At 37.0% G+C, this 15,452-nt stretch overlaps 1 protein-coding gene across 1 annotated transcript in view; it reads right to left on the bottom strand.

The window, feature by feature from the left end:
• Positions 1-15,452, bottom strand: part of LOC126766148 (uncharacterized) — an 897,272-nt gene that overhangs the window by 600,660 nt on the left and 281,160 nt on the right. The gene's annotated exons all lie outside the window — the stretch shown is intronic.

The raw sequence follows: 15,452 nt of genomic DNA, 5'->3' as shown, positions 1-15,452 counted from the left end.
TGAGGTAAAAGTTAGTTATTACTAAAAATAAAAAAAGAGGTAAAAAATTTCCTATTCTATTAGTAAAAAATTATTAGTTAAAATAAACCAAAAAAAGTTTCTATCCTACTACTTATTTAGATTTATTAAGAAATATAAATTTAAATTCAATATAACATATGTAAAAGCAAATTTAGCTAACGAACTATTATAAAATTCTATAAAATAATCCTTATAATAAAATAAAATACAATTATAAATTAAAATTATAATATTATGTTAAAAATCAATATAAATTAACACCACACAAAAAAGGAACTTCTAGTCCTTATAATAAAATTCAAACTAAACGTTTCTGCGATTCACCACCTTCGGGGGGACCCTCCAGAGATCGGATATAATTCGATATTAGAACAATAATAACCATTTTAGAGGCTTATACAGATATAACTAAAAATATTAAAAAAGGCCGCGATTCACCACCTTCGGGGGGACCCTCCGGTTCTTTTAATAAATACCAATATAACCCAAAAAACAACAAAAAATTAATAAAATAAAAATATACAATCAAATAAATAATCAAAATGACTAACCCGAACAACCTTATTCGTCCACCAATAATAAATATCCCATCCGTACCCTTTCCTGCTAATACACCAATTATAGAGCAAGTAATTGCAACACCAGAATTAGAAGATCTGATTAAAAGAATAGTGAGAAATGTATGCCTCACCGAGGACATCAGACAAACTAATCATAACGAACTTAACTGTACAGATGAAGTAATTAACAGCGAATATAGGCATAATATTGATGAACTAGACAAGGTTCCTGACGTAGTTCGCTGCCTCAGAGAATTTTCGGGAAATCCAATCGAATACAGCTCTTGGAAGAGGAGCGTCGATAGAATTTTAAAGTTGTATGAACCTATCAGAGGAACAGCTAAATATTTTGGTATTATAAATTCTATAAGAAATAAAATAACGGGAACTGCTGATAATGTTTTGGAGTCGTATAATACGCCACTAAACTGGAATAGCATTTAACGTTGTTTGACTCTGCATTATACAGATAAGCGGGATCTCGGCACACTTGGGTACCAAATGGTTACTCTAGTTCAGGGCAACAAAACGGTGAAACAATTCTATCAAGCCGTGTATGAACATTTGTCTCTTATTTTGAATAAAATTTCATGTATGGATATCGGAAGTGAATCCATGAACGTATGGACATAGATCCAAGTCTAAAAACAGCTAATGTTAACTATGTGAACAGGCCTTTTGCTCCTAAATACGCAGGGAAAAGACCAACAAGTGGATTTTCCAATAATCAAAATCCACCTAAACTACAAAGAAATTTTCACATCAGTAATTCAGAAATCGAAAAAGAACAAGATAATCATGAACAAAAATTAATTGAATACACGAACAAAACAAAATTTATAAATGAGACATTTCCTAATGAATCTGAAGACTTTACAGACATACATTTTTTTAGACTAAGCAATTCATCACTACCATATTTCGAGTGCAAAACATAAATTACAAAAATTACATACAACCAAAACATGTTCAAAACCCCATTCCTAATAAAAATATATTCTACGTAAATTCAGTAGCAGGTAGTGTTAAGATAACTCACCATACAATGGTAAATTTATTTAAACAAAATGATTTCAATGTAAAATTCTTTCTATTGCCACCTTTAAAATCCTTCGACGGAATATTAGGGAATGATAGCCTAAAAATACTATGAATATTTGCAATAACTATAAAATCAAAATAAAACAACAATCTGCAAATTCCTTAAATAATATTGGCATCAGAACAGAACACATGAAAACAAGAAAAACATCATATCGAAAATTTAATAAGACAAAGCTTAACATTATTTGCTGAACCAAACGAAAAGCTTACATTCACAACCATCGTAAAAGGTGAAATTAGAACTACAACCGAAAGGCCAATATATTCGGCATATTACCCATATCCTATTTCCTAAAAGATGAAGTTGAAAAACAAATACAGGAACTTCTTGATAATAACATAATTCGACCTTCACGGTCTCCTTATAACTCTCCGGTATGGATAGCACCAAAGAAAATTGACGCTTCAGGAAAGAAAAAATATCGACTCGTTATTGATTATAGGAAACTCAATACCGTCACCATTCCTGATCGTTATCCCATACCCGACATAAGTAACGTACTCTCAGAACTAGGAAAAAGCAAATTATCTTCCGACCTTAAAAGTGGATTTCATCAAATACCTCTAAAAGAGAACGATATAGAAAAAACGGCTTTCTCCGTAAGACACGGAAAATACGAGTTCACAAGACTACCATTCGGTCTCAAAAATGCACCATCAATTTTTCAACGTGCACTCGACGATATTTTACGTGAGCATATAGGGAAAATATGCTACGTATACATTGACGACATAATACCGAATCCCATTTTTAAAATATCGAAACCATATTTCAAACTTTACAAAACGCTAATATGAAGGTGCAAATCGACAAATGTGAATTCTTGAAAACAGAAGTCGAATTCCTTGGTTTTATTGCATCCCAAAATGGTATACGAACCAACCCAAAAAAGTAGAGGCAATAAAAAACTTTCCCTGTCCAAGAACCATAAAAGACCTCAGGTCATTTCTAGGACTGTCCGGTTTCTATCGTCGTTTTATAAAAGATTACGCCAATTTGACGAAACCCTTGACATCCCTTCTAAGAGGGGAGGAAGGACATATATCCAAAAGACTTTCTAGGAGGAAATACATTAACCTTTCTGAAGAAGCCATCCATGCATTCCAAAAGGTAAAAAATTCTCTTTTGTCAGAAGACGTTATGCTATCTTATCCCGATTATAATAAGGAATTCCACCTAACGACGGACGCATCAAAATACGCTATTTGCGCAGTATTAACAGGAAAATCGACCCATTATATTCATTTTGAGAACCCTAAATAAAACAGAGGAAGCATATGCCACTAACGAGAGAGAAATTCTAGCTATTATTTAGGGTCTGAAATGCCTTCGAAACTACTTGTACGGGACTGCCAAAGTAAAGATCTTTACAGACCATCAGCCATTAACATAAGCCTTATCTAACAAAAATTCTAATTCTAAAATGAAGCGATGGAAATCAATTTTAGAAGAATACCATTACGATCTACAATACAAACCCGGAACTATGAATAAAGTTGCAGATGCTTTATCTCGTCCCCCTCGCAGTTCACATATCAACTCTATGACGCTGACCCAGAACAGGAACGAAAGCTCGTCACAGAATTTGATACCATTTGCCAATGTACCCCTTAACGTATTCAAAAACCAAATCATTCTCAATGTAGGAAATAATACTGACTATAAGTTTGAAATTCCATTCCCAACTTATCATCGTCACACAGTAACTGACGTAACTTTTAACGAAGAAAAATTAGCCAATATCCTTAAATCATATTTGAACCCATCGGTGACTAATGGCCTCATGACAGACGAATGAACACTAGGTATGATACAAAAGATTTTTGCCCATCGTTTCAACAGATACAAAATACAGTTCATTAGGAAGTTAGTAAGAGATTTAACAAATTCAGCCGATCAAAATAAAGAAATTATTAATGAACACAATCGTGCCCACCGAAATAGCGAAGAAAACAAGTTACAAATTCTAGAAAAGTTTTATTTTCCACAAATGAGAGCCAAGATTAGAAAAATCGTGAAACAGTGCAGAACATGTAAGTTTAATAAATACGACCGTCACCCTCATAAACACGCTATTCAAAGCACACCAATACCTGAGTACGCCGGACAAATTGTCCATATCGATATATACCACACAAACAAACTGCTCATTCTTACCGCCATAGATAAATTTTCGAAATATGCTCTTATTAAACCAGTTAAATTACGAGCGGCAGAGAATCTGAAACAACCTCTTAGAGACATCATAATTTCATTAGGAATACCAAAAGTTATTATATTCGACAATGAAAAATCATTTAATTCCAGCCCAATCACATTCATGCTGACTAATCAATGCAATAAAGAGATTCACAAAGCTCCACCCTATAAAAGCTGTTCGAACGGTCAAGTTGAGAGATTTCGGCTTACTCTTACCGAAATAATACGTTGCCTCAAATCAGAAAATACGCATGAATCATTTGAGGAACTCCTAGACAAATCAATTTTTGAATACAACAACTCAATTCATTCAACAACCGGTAAAAAACCTATCCATTTCTTTGGCCACAGAACAATAATCGATCCCAAACAAATAGAAATAAATAGGCAAGAAAACGTTAAGAGGCTACGAGAAAAACAAGACACCGACTTAAATTATCATAATAAAAACAAAACGCTCATGAAGAATTATGACATAGGTGACACAATTTATGTAAATATAAATAAAAGGTTAAGAAATAAACTAACTCCACGATATAAAGAGGAAATAGTCGCTAAAAACTTTAACAGTACTGTCCTCACCAAATCAGGTAAAACTGTACATAAAAATTTAATTCAAAACTGCTTTAAATAAAAAGCTAAAATTATAACTTAACGAAAAATTGCAAAAATAATATGCATCAGAATAAGAAAAAACGTTGAGGTAAATAGAATAAAACTTTACTATCAAAAATAAAACTAAAAACTAAGAATAAAATATTTAAAATTGAGATTGTAAAAAAAAAAAGTTACTACATATGTTTATGTTAATAACTGAGCCAAGGCCAATATTATAACTTCATGTAATTTAAAAAATTAAGAAACATTTAGAGTAAGAATCACTTGTAAGAATGAAAAGGAATTGTAAACTTTTTTCCAAAATTTAAATATGAATGTGAAATATGAAAAATGAAAAATTAAAATTAATTGTAAACTTTTTTTCTAATATTTTAATACTTTAAGCAATGAATCATGTAAAATACGTATGTACATAGTTAAGAAGTACACCACTTAATTGTGCAAAGGCGAATAAACAGCAACTATCATCAGCCTAAGGAATCATGCCAATCGTTAATGAATATGATACCAGTGCCAAATACACTACATATGTCGCTCAATAAAACATTTTATAAATAAAAGCTTACGGTACGAAAGAGGACTCTAGAACTCAGCTCTCCCAGTTGTCCAAATAAAACTCTACAATCACTTGGCTGTCGAACGCGGACGTTCGAAATTAAGAAGGGAGGAGTTAACAAAATAAAGATTTTGTTAAACAGTGTACCGTACCATGCAAGCTTAAGAATGCTCAAGAATGCAGGTACACAATTCGGCAAACGCATCACGCCACTTTACCGCTACCCACTAAAAGAGCGCCAAGCTAATATTATGGATTTTAATGACGCTACTAGCACGCCACTAACAATATGCGTCGCTGCTGACGTCTCACTGTGCCGGCGCTTAGGATATTAAGTTGGTGATAGCATAAGATTAGATTTAAGTTTCACTTTTAATCTTAAAAATTTTTGGACTCGCCTCCAAGCGGCTCATGACGCCATTGTAGAATCTGACGATACAATTATACCACAAAATTTTAAATTATCTGCTTACGCCATATACGAAAACTGCTTAGACCAGTTCGAAGAAACAAAAGCTATGGTCTCCGATCAACTAAAGCTCATTAATAGCGGGATTCTGTAACCAGTCTCTATTTGAGACATTTTGAGGTAAAGTCTCAATTTGAGACTAGTTACTATTCACTAAACAGTCTCTAGCGTTAGTCTCAAAATATTGACTAAAATTTGAGACCTGATAGTTAGCAGGTCACAAATTAAAAAGAACTCTTGCTGCCATTTTGAAAATACTGAATAGAGATCATCATATAAATTAATCGATTGTCGTTTTTTTATATTTTGTAAGCAACTTAAACACGAAAGGGTTAAAAATAAATCAATTTTACATAAATTTCATAAATATTATGAAACAAAGTCAACATATATTTTTATTTTTATTGATAAATATGTTTTTTCACGATGTTATAGAAAATTTAATATTTGTTATCGACATATTTATTTTCATTCAAGTGTAAAAACATCTCTGAATAATAAAATGTAATAGAATTTGTGACTGTCACTTACAGAATAGCAAAATTGTCTCAAGTCTCAAAAATTGTCTCTAACTTGAAGTCTCGGTACGCACGGTAAAGCAATTCACCTACTCCCCACAGTAGAGTAGAGCTGCCACAAATAGACAGTCCAAGGGTAAGTTCAGGCATCCACCTCGAGGTGCCCGCATGTGACACAGAAACCTTTTACGGAGGTTATGAAGAAAGGCCGTTCTTCCGGGACATGTTCACGGCCGTGTACATAAACCATCCTCAATTATCACAAGCGCACAAATTGTATCACCTCAGATGCAAAACCAAAGGTCAAGCAGGCGTAATAGTCAAACAGTTCGCTCTCAATGACGAAAATTTCAATTTTGCTTGGGAAGCTCTAAAAGAACGATATGAAAATGAAAGAATACTGGCCGATAAACAAGTAACGACACTAATGAACTTGCCAAAAGTTAAGAAAGGAACAAGTGTAGAATTCATCAAACTAGAATCCACTGTTTCAAATTGCTTGTCGATTCTATCGTCACTAAATATTCCCACAGATATCTGGGACCCAATTCTGGTAAACATTTGCACCGCCGCATTACCAGAAAAGTCGTTACTTCTATGGGAGCAATCGCTCTCATCACGAAAAAAGTGCCCAACGTGGCAACAAATGAAAGATTTTCTCACCACCCAATATGAAATTGCGGAAAGGTTAGAAGAACAAATAAACAAAACTAAGAACAAACACGACCAAAATAGAAGCTTAAATAGACCCCAAGTTAGTAACAAAAACAATTTAAACAAAAACTTTCACAAAACACAATCGTTCACATCCGAACAAAGAAAACATACGTCATGCGAACCATGCACAAGAGGGCATACGCTTAAAACTTGCAAGAAGTTTAAAAAATTGAACAATAACGAAAAGAACAACTTTGTCATATCAAAAGGACTCTGTACAAACTGCTTGTCCCATACACACAATCTTAAAAGTTGCAAAAGCAAATTTAATTGCTCATATTGTCACAAAAGACACAATTCAATGCTTCATTACAGCAGATATCCGATCTCACTCCAAAGAAGCGCTTTTAGAAAAAGAACCACGGGTTTAATTGCAAAAGCAAATCACGAAACCCAAAATTCGAAAAATTGCCAAAAGACACCATGCTGCTCAAAGGCACAAAAATGTCAAATGCTGCACAGCGAAACACAAGATGAACTAGTTACAGAACTAGTTACCACCATACCAACTGAATTTGAGTATAATATAAACAAATACCTTAGTTCACAATTAAGGCAATTTCAAAAGTTAAAGAAACTTTCCCCCATATCAAACAAAACTCTAGAAGATCAGTATTGTGAAGACTTCTCTACGCCATACGGTTACCACTCAAGCCACCGTTTTCCAACACTTCACGAACTAGCAGCAAAAACAAAGTCAAATTCCCTTTGACAACCTCATATTAAAAGCATATGCACCTTTTCGGCCCCGCAGGATGGCTTTTGCCAATAATGAAAAAAAAAACAATTCTGAACAAATCCTAAAGCGGTGACGGGCTACTAAACACCAAGTTAGTGCATACGCACTAAAACATAAAATCTCAAAAGTGAGTTATGGAAATCAGCTATACGGCATCAAATTAATTATGAAAAAATCTCTACTCCACGAATCGAAGCAGTTCTCCATTTACGGCCACTCTCTCGCAAGATCCCTCTAATTTCATAGTGCTAACTCCAGATCTAAGGCGTACCCATTCTGGCCACATCTGACGTGGTGATACTATCCTTCATTAGCCGAAAAAGGCAAATAAGAAACAATTGTCATACCAAACCGATAAAATAAGAAATTGTAAAGAACCGCTAATAAAATTAATAAAAGCAAACAACTATTTTGCTATAATCATACAATAAGTGGTCAAAACACGCGAAAGCAATTGCTACCTCAAGTATCAATACATACACAAAATAAAATTTTCCATTAAAACCAAAATCGCTTCTTACAGCTAATATTCAGCGCCCTCGGCTACTCCACCAACAGTAAGGCGAATTACATGTCTCAAATTATATATATAAAACTAGGCAAAATATTCGCCTAGGGGGCCCAGGATGCTTAAATGAGTTAAGCATCCGCCCACTCTACCCGGTAAAACTGGCGCATCCTAATAAAACAGCTCAATTCCCCACAGCTGATGACACCACACCCATTCGTTATATACTTAATATTCGTGCGACACAAGCCGCCCATCCAAAACGTTTCATACTCTCCAATCCACGCTGCGCCGCGGAATTCTCACTTTGGCTTCGATCGTCATCGTTCCAACCGCGCCGACAACGATCCAACTCATCCTAATTCGATTCGACGCGATATATCATTTTCGCGAAACATTGTAATGCAAACAACGGATAACTTTGAATAAATTGTACCTATTAAATATACAACTCTTTTTTTATTTTAAACACTCGCGCGAGTGTAAGCGTTAAATAAACAAGCTCCAACGTCAAAAAGAGTGCTGAAAAAAACAGGCAACACGTGCAAGTTCGGAGTCCGACACTTTGACCGTTTCTGGTGACGACAAGTGGCAGAAGCAAGGCTTCAGCTCTTCCTTTGGCGTCACTTCCTTGATTGGATATTGGTCTGGAAAAGTTATCGATATTTTCGTAAGTAGTTCGTACTGTCAGGCTTGCAAATTATGGAAGAAGCAATCGAATACTAATGAATGTAAAGAGTGGCACGAAGAACACGTTGCAAATGATGAATGCCAAGCCAATCACTTCGGACCATCAGGTAACATGGACGTCAATGCTGTTATCGAACTACGAGTTACGGAGCAAAGATCAGACACTATATCGGAGACGGTGACAATAAAACTTTCGGCAATTTATTGAAAGCTAAACCTTACGGTGAAAATTTTACTATAAATAAAAAAGAATGTGTCCGTCACTCGCAAAAAAGAATGTGATCTTGTAAATAAAACTGTAGAAGAAAAAATGATTAAAACCGGAAAAAGTGCTGGTAAAACAAGGAAAATTAAATTACTTGGCAGCAAAGGAAAGCATTGTGATTCCCTGGAAGGAATGAAAAATGCATTTTGGGCAATGTTCTACCACCTGCAGTCAACAGACGATAATCCTCAGCACCATAAGTGCATGAGCGGTGAGAATTCGTGGTGTCCATATCAAAACGCTTTGGCCTCAACAGGAGTGGAAAATTTCAGACATGATTACACTCCACTTCCACAAGATATTATAGAAGCGTTCAACCCGATTTATGAAGATTTGAGTAAAGACGAACTTCTAGAAAGGTGTTTTGGAGGCTTTATTCAAAATGCCAACGAAAGTTTGAACCAGTTGATTTGGAGAATTGCACCGAAAAAATTATCTGGCAGCAAACAAATTGTTGAATTTGCATCTTATGTAGCTGCATGCACTTTCAATGAAGGTGCTGGTGCTTTTCTAAATTTTCCGTCTGACATGAATATTAGCGTAGGCCCAAGCGCTCATGAATACATTCGCGGACAGCAGTCGAATTGACAGGGCTGAGATTCAAGCTGAGCAGCAGAGCAAAAAAGCCAGAATAAAGCAGAGACTTAGAAGAAAAGAGGCAGAAGACATCGACAATGCCGCAGGAAGTGTGCTGTATGGAGCTGAAATCGTTAATTCCGTGTAAGTTGGAAAAAAAATTTGTTTCTTCACTTTTTTAGTTCATAAACTTTAGACGCGTTTTTCTCAAAACTACCTTTTCAATGTCCGTGTTCACTGTCATTTCAAAACTACTTGATCGATTCATTTCAAACCTTGAACACATTTTTAACATATAAAATACCGCCCCGCAACGTTTATTAAATATTTTTTTTTTCATTAAGGGTGTTTTCCACCCACAAAATGGAGGAATTTTTAGTGGAAAATAACAGTTTACAATTTAGATGGCCGCCAAAAATTTTTAAATGCGAAAAAAAATTGTCAGAGAACGTTGAGGGGAAGATTTTATTATAGTTTAACTAATTTTTCTTTATTTTTTTTTTCAGATAATTTCCGGCCGAGTTATAGTGAACACTGCAAATTCTTTTTTTCTCAAGACGTTCTGGGGAAAGCACTGTTACCGGCTTATACCTCAATATTTCCGCATGAAAAAATTACCTCACATTGTCAAAAGTGTGCCCTATAATGTACAAAAGGTCCGAATAAAATTACTCAATTTAGATTTGAGAAATAAATTCACAAAAAAGTCTTTTTTTTTTACCATGAGCGACAATGGAAAAACCTTTATCGGGACTGAAAGAGCCTTAGAAAAAAAGTGTGTGGACTTTATTAAAGAAGTCTCCTTTGAGAATGTACAAAAGTACGCTCCCCAAGGCATTAATTAGCAATTTATCTCACCAAGAGCTCCTCATATGGGAGGTTTATGGGAATCCGCTGTAAAAAGCTTCAAATCCCACTTAAGAAAGGTAGCTGGAAACTAAAAATTTAATTACGAAGAATTTACAACATCACTAATTCGCATTGAGGTCGTTATCAATGCGAGATCCTTCAGATTTCACAGCTATCACCCCAGGGCAGTTTCTCAAAGGAGCACCCATTCTGGCCACACCTGAGCCAGTCGTGGAGTCGCTATCCTTATTAAATCGATGGGAAATAATTAAAGTTCTCCATAATAATTTCAGCCGCTGATGGAAAGAAGACTATTTAATAGACCTCCACAAGAGGTATCGATGGAAAACATCAGAAAATGCGCCAAAGTTTGGAGATTGTGTACTTATTAACGATGATTGTCTCCCACCTACCGAATGGCAACTTGGCCGCATAGAAAAGCTCCATTATGGCTCACACGGTCACACCCGGATAGTTGATCTCCCTACTCAAAGCGGATTACTAACCAGACCGCTTGTTGAATTATGCTTTCTACCAACCGCGGATAATAGCGAAAATGCGATACAAAACGATCCGACCATAGTACCGAAACACAAATGAAAACCAATTCAAATAAATCAATAAAAAAGCAAACCGCAACAAACCGTTAAAAATAGTGGCTCACGAGCAGCCCCATCAACGCCATCCCCACAAGCCTAACCGCGACGCATCCGATGCCCTCTATGTCGCGGGAAACACCGTCTACAGCACTGTGGATTTTTTAAAGGGTGGTCACCGACACAACGCCAGAGGGTCGTCCAGGCACATGAGCACCGCCTCAACTGTCTGCCCCATACACATGTGACGCAGGAGTGTGCTTCCGGTGATTTGTGCCACACGTGTGGCAGACCACATCACACGATGCTGCATCGGACCCCACGACGCGATGTACGACGACCAGCTGCCTCAAGCAAGGGCCACAACATCGCCACACCACTGGGCTTAGCGACGTGGTGGCAACGCTTCAACAACTGCCACGACTGCTGGACTGCCTGCACGGCCGAACACGAAGTCACATAACTGCCAACACTCCAATACGCCACACATACAGAACCCACATACCAACAGGCCCACACATCAATACAACCCAAACGCGAGAGCACCCCACATACACAGATTGCGTGAAAGTAGCCAGTGAAAGAAGTCGTGTTTCTTAGTGGTCTTAGATATCTGAAAGAATTTGTGGTTTCTATAGTGTTAACAAATTTGTTTTTGTTTGAGGCATACCGGGGGACTGGAACTGGACCTTTCGTTGATTGGATGCTAATCACAAAATTAGATAAGTACAAAAATTGGTTCAATTGAATTTATTTGGCACTTACCTGTCCCTTTCTTGGAAAATTTTTTATAAAACAAAATAAAACTTGAAAAAACAAGCGCCAGCCCAGTTTCATCTTTCTTTTGGTAAAAAATGGAAAAAGAAACAATAAAATGTGGTGTCCTCTTCATCAGTGGTGACATGGTGTGTGGTATAGTTGTATAGGTAGCGATATGTGGTGCTTAGATGTAATAGTGTTCCCAAGTGTGGTGTGGAAGGGTGTCAGTAATGTGTTTTTTTTCTGATTAGCGTATTGATGTGGTGAGTGTTGTATTGAAGTTTTGTATTGAGTGTTGTATTGAAGTAGGTTAGTTCGGGGCGACTGGAGTTCATTTCGATATCCCGGCCCCCCTAGGCGAGTACTAGCCTATCAGACGCTGTAGTGCCTCTAACGTAGCTACAACGCTGCTCAGGCCGGTGGTGCGGTGAGGTTGTGGCCATATCTGGATGTCGTGATCGGGCCACACGGTTTGACTGTGATCATCGGGTGGTCGTACGGCGGCGGAGGACAGTTGGCGAGACAGGATGTCCGGAGTTCCGGTGCAGCAAAGTATGATGCGGTCTGTCACACAACCGGCATAAAGTGACAGATTTGCACTCCTGCGTGGCGTGTGACTGGGCCAAGCTGTTTAAACAGTGCCCATGTGCCTGCGCCACCTTCTGACGTTGTAGCTTTGAAAATGGAGCAGTGCTGCAGCCTGTGTGAACGGCAACAGACCGGACATCTGGTGCGGTGCGGTTCTGGAAGCGCCGGCGTCGGTGCTTCGCGTGTTGAACTTCGTGCAACCGTTGCCGCCGTTGCTGCCGTGATGGTTAGGGCCCTGCTACTGGAACAGTCCCAAAGCGCGGCAGAGTAACTGCCGAACGGAGAGTTAGCGTGGGAGTTACAAGCGTATCGGCGTTCATATCAATCTGTATGAAGAAACAAAATTCGTAATAGTTATAATTAGGCAATCAAATAACGAAAGTAAGTGCGCATGAACAGCGTGCCACTTTAGGTGGCATGACGAAATGATCGACCGTCTGTGGGGTTGCGAGATATAGGTTTAAGTTTGTCTTACGGCTTTGATACTTATTATAATTCTCTTTGCGGTTTTTCCTTAATGATATCGATTTGTTATTAATTTATTTTCTTTTTCTCGGCTTATGTGATCGGTTTAGGAATGGTTATTGTTTACGTTTTCGTTAGTAGCGGCAGTTGGCAAGAAACATAATTTAACAAGCGGCCGGGTTAGCGTTCCATTTTGCGTACGGAGATCAACCACCCGGAAATGACCGTGTGAACCGTAGTGAAGTTTCTCTATGCGGCCAAGCCACCATTCTGTGGGGGAAGACAATCGTCGTGAACTAGGACACAATCTCCAAGCTTTGCCGCCTGTTCTGGGATTTTCCATTTATACCTTTTATGAAGGTCCTTTATATACTCTTCTTTCCATCGGCGGCTGAAATTATGATGGAGAATTTTAATTCGTTCCCATCTGTTTAGTATGGACGGCGACTCCACGCCTGGCTCGGGTGTGGCCAGGATGGGCGCTGCTTTAAGAAAATGCTCTGGCGTGAGGGCAGCAAAGTCTGAGGGGTATTGCGAGAGGCCGTGTTGAGAACGGCTTCGATTCTGGCTAACAATGTCGTAAATTCTTCATAATTGAATTTGTGGTTGCCAGCGAGCTTCTTGAAGTGAGATTTAAAGATTTTTAGAGCTGATGCTCATAAACCACCCATATGAGGAGCGCTTGGGGGGATGAACTGCCAGTTGATACCCTAAGGAGCTTATTTTTGAACGACGTCAGGTTAGACTTGTTTTATGAACTCCACAAACTGTTTTTCGAGCGAAGTTGCAGCGTTCAGGTGGAAGTGCTGCCATAATCTGCGTTCGCATTTTCTGCTTATGCATAGTGCAGATCTTGCACATGAAAATGCATTTCTTGATTTGGGGCTTCAGACGTGGAATGTAATACTCTTGTCTTGCTGCATGAGACGGTTTTCGGCGTGTAGCATTAATATGTGGATGTAAGACAGGAATAATGTGGCAAATGGAGACTACTCAGGTATTATTGTGGGGTGGGGCTCGTTGTATGTTAGGCTTGAATTAGCAAGCCGACCATAGACCCGAAGCAGCCCTTTCGTGTCTAGAAACGGGTTTAGAACTAAGAGTAAGCACTTTTTGTCAATCGGCTTGTATTTTCTTAGTAATGATACGTCGCGGCTAAGTTAGCGCGAGTTATAGATTAAAAACGTTGTTTTCTGTTCTGTAGTAAGAATCAGTCTGACTCTGCCATCAGATCAGCAACTCGAGTCTGCCCGAATGTGTGGGTGTACCGCACATTCCAACAGACTCAGAATATGCTGAGTCTGCTGTTTTGGTCACGTACTGGCTGATCATGCGATGTGATGCACAACTGCATGCCGTTAGACGTAACCTGAGATGTAACTCCCCCAGAGCCACTCTGAGAAGTCTCCTGACTTTTTTTATTTATGATTTTCAAACTTATCTTTTCATTTTTTCTTTTACATAAGTAAATAGTAACAATAATTATACTTATTAATATTGTTATAATTAGTGAGGCACTTATGCCATAGGATACGTTTTTATGATATTTTAGTTCCTCTATTTCTTTAATGTTCTTGAAATGATTTGGTACAATATCTTCTAATTTTATTTTTGACTCATAGCTTTGGCTTAAAATTTTTACAGGATGTATCAGTCTATCAACAAACTTAGTCTTGTTGTTACTAAATTTTTCTTTATTAATTTTAATTTCACATTTCTCAAAATTTAATATATAGTTATTTTGCAGTACAAAATCTCTGTCATCACAATTTTGTATAAGTTTCAAATTTTTTGCATTCTTGATGATCAAACTATCATAACTTATTTCTTGTATTATTGTGGTATTGTTATATATAAATTCACGAGCGTTAAAAAAATACTATTCCTACTTAATTTTAGTTTTCTTAATAACGTATTATCTTCATATTTATAATGTTTTTTATTTATTGTTACAATTTTTTCATCCTCATGAACTATTTGCAATTTTCGTTTGTTTGGTAGAGGCATAATTAATTTTACATATACTTTAAAAACAAACTCTTTGGTATTTGAATGGCGAACACAAGTGCTTCATTTTTGAAAGCTACTACTCTTATTTTGGCCAGTTTCAGTTTATAAAAATCTATGTCAAAGTTATCTATTTCTTCTTTAGTTAACATCCCCGGATGTATTAAATTGTTTTTAGCGGCGGCTATATTATTTTGAACTTCATGTTTATAAAGGTTTTTTTTTTATGTGTTATTATCCCCATTAAATGCCCTTAAGCTAAATGTATCTTCATCCCTCTCGTTAGGGTTTTCCATATTTGCCAATTTCATTGGTCTTTTTATATTAGTCGGATGAACTTCTGTAGTGGATTAATTCGGTAATACGGTTGATCTTTATGCCGTACTCTTTTGTAATTTTTTATCGGTCCGGTCGATCTCAGTTCTATATAGTCTTCTCTGTCCCTATTTCTATTGTGTATGGTGAGTTGTTTCTTCTGGTCTATTGTATTTTTTAAAATGGTTGGATCAATACTATTTCTTGCGTTATTGGGTGTACATTTTATGGTTGAGTGATAGCGATCATTATAGTTACCTATAACGATCTGTATCCTCATTTCTGTTAAGAGACTTGGATCCTCAATTCCTGTTAGTTTTTCTAACAAGGTT

Source organism: Bactrocera neohumeralis, unplaced genomic scaffold, assembly GCF_024586455.1.
Source record: "Bactrocera neohumeralis isolate Rockhampton unplaced genomic scaffold, APGP_CSIRO_Bneo_wtdbg2-racon-allhic-juicebox.fasta_v2 cluster11, whole genome shotgun sequence".
Classification (NCBI taxonomy): Eukaryota; Metazoa; Arthropoda; class Insecta; order Diptera; family Tephritidae; genus Bactrocera; species Bactrocera neohumeralis.
This window is presented reverse-complemented; position numbering and strand designations above follow the sequence as displayed.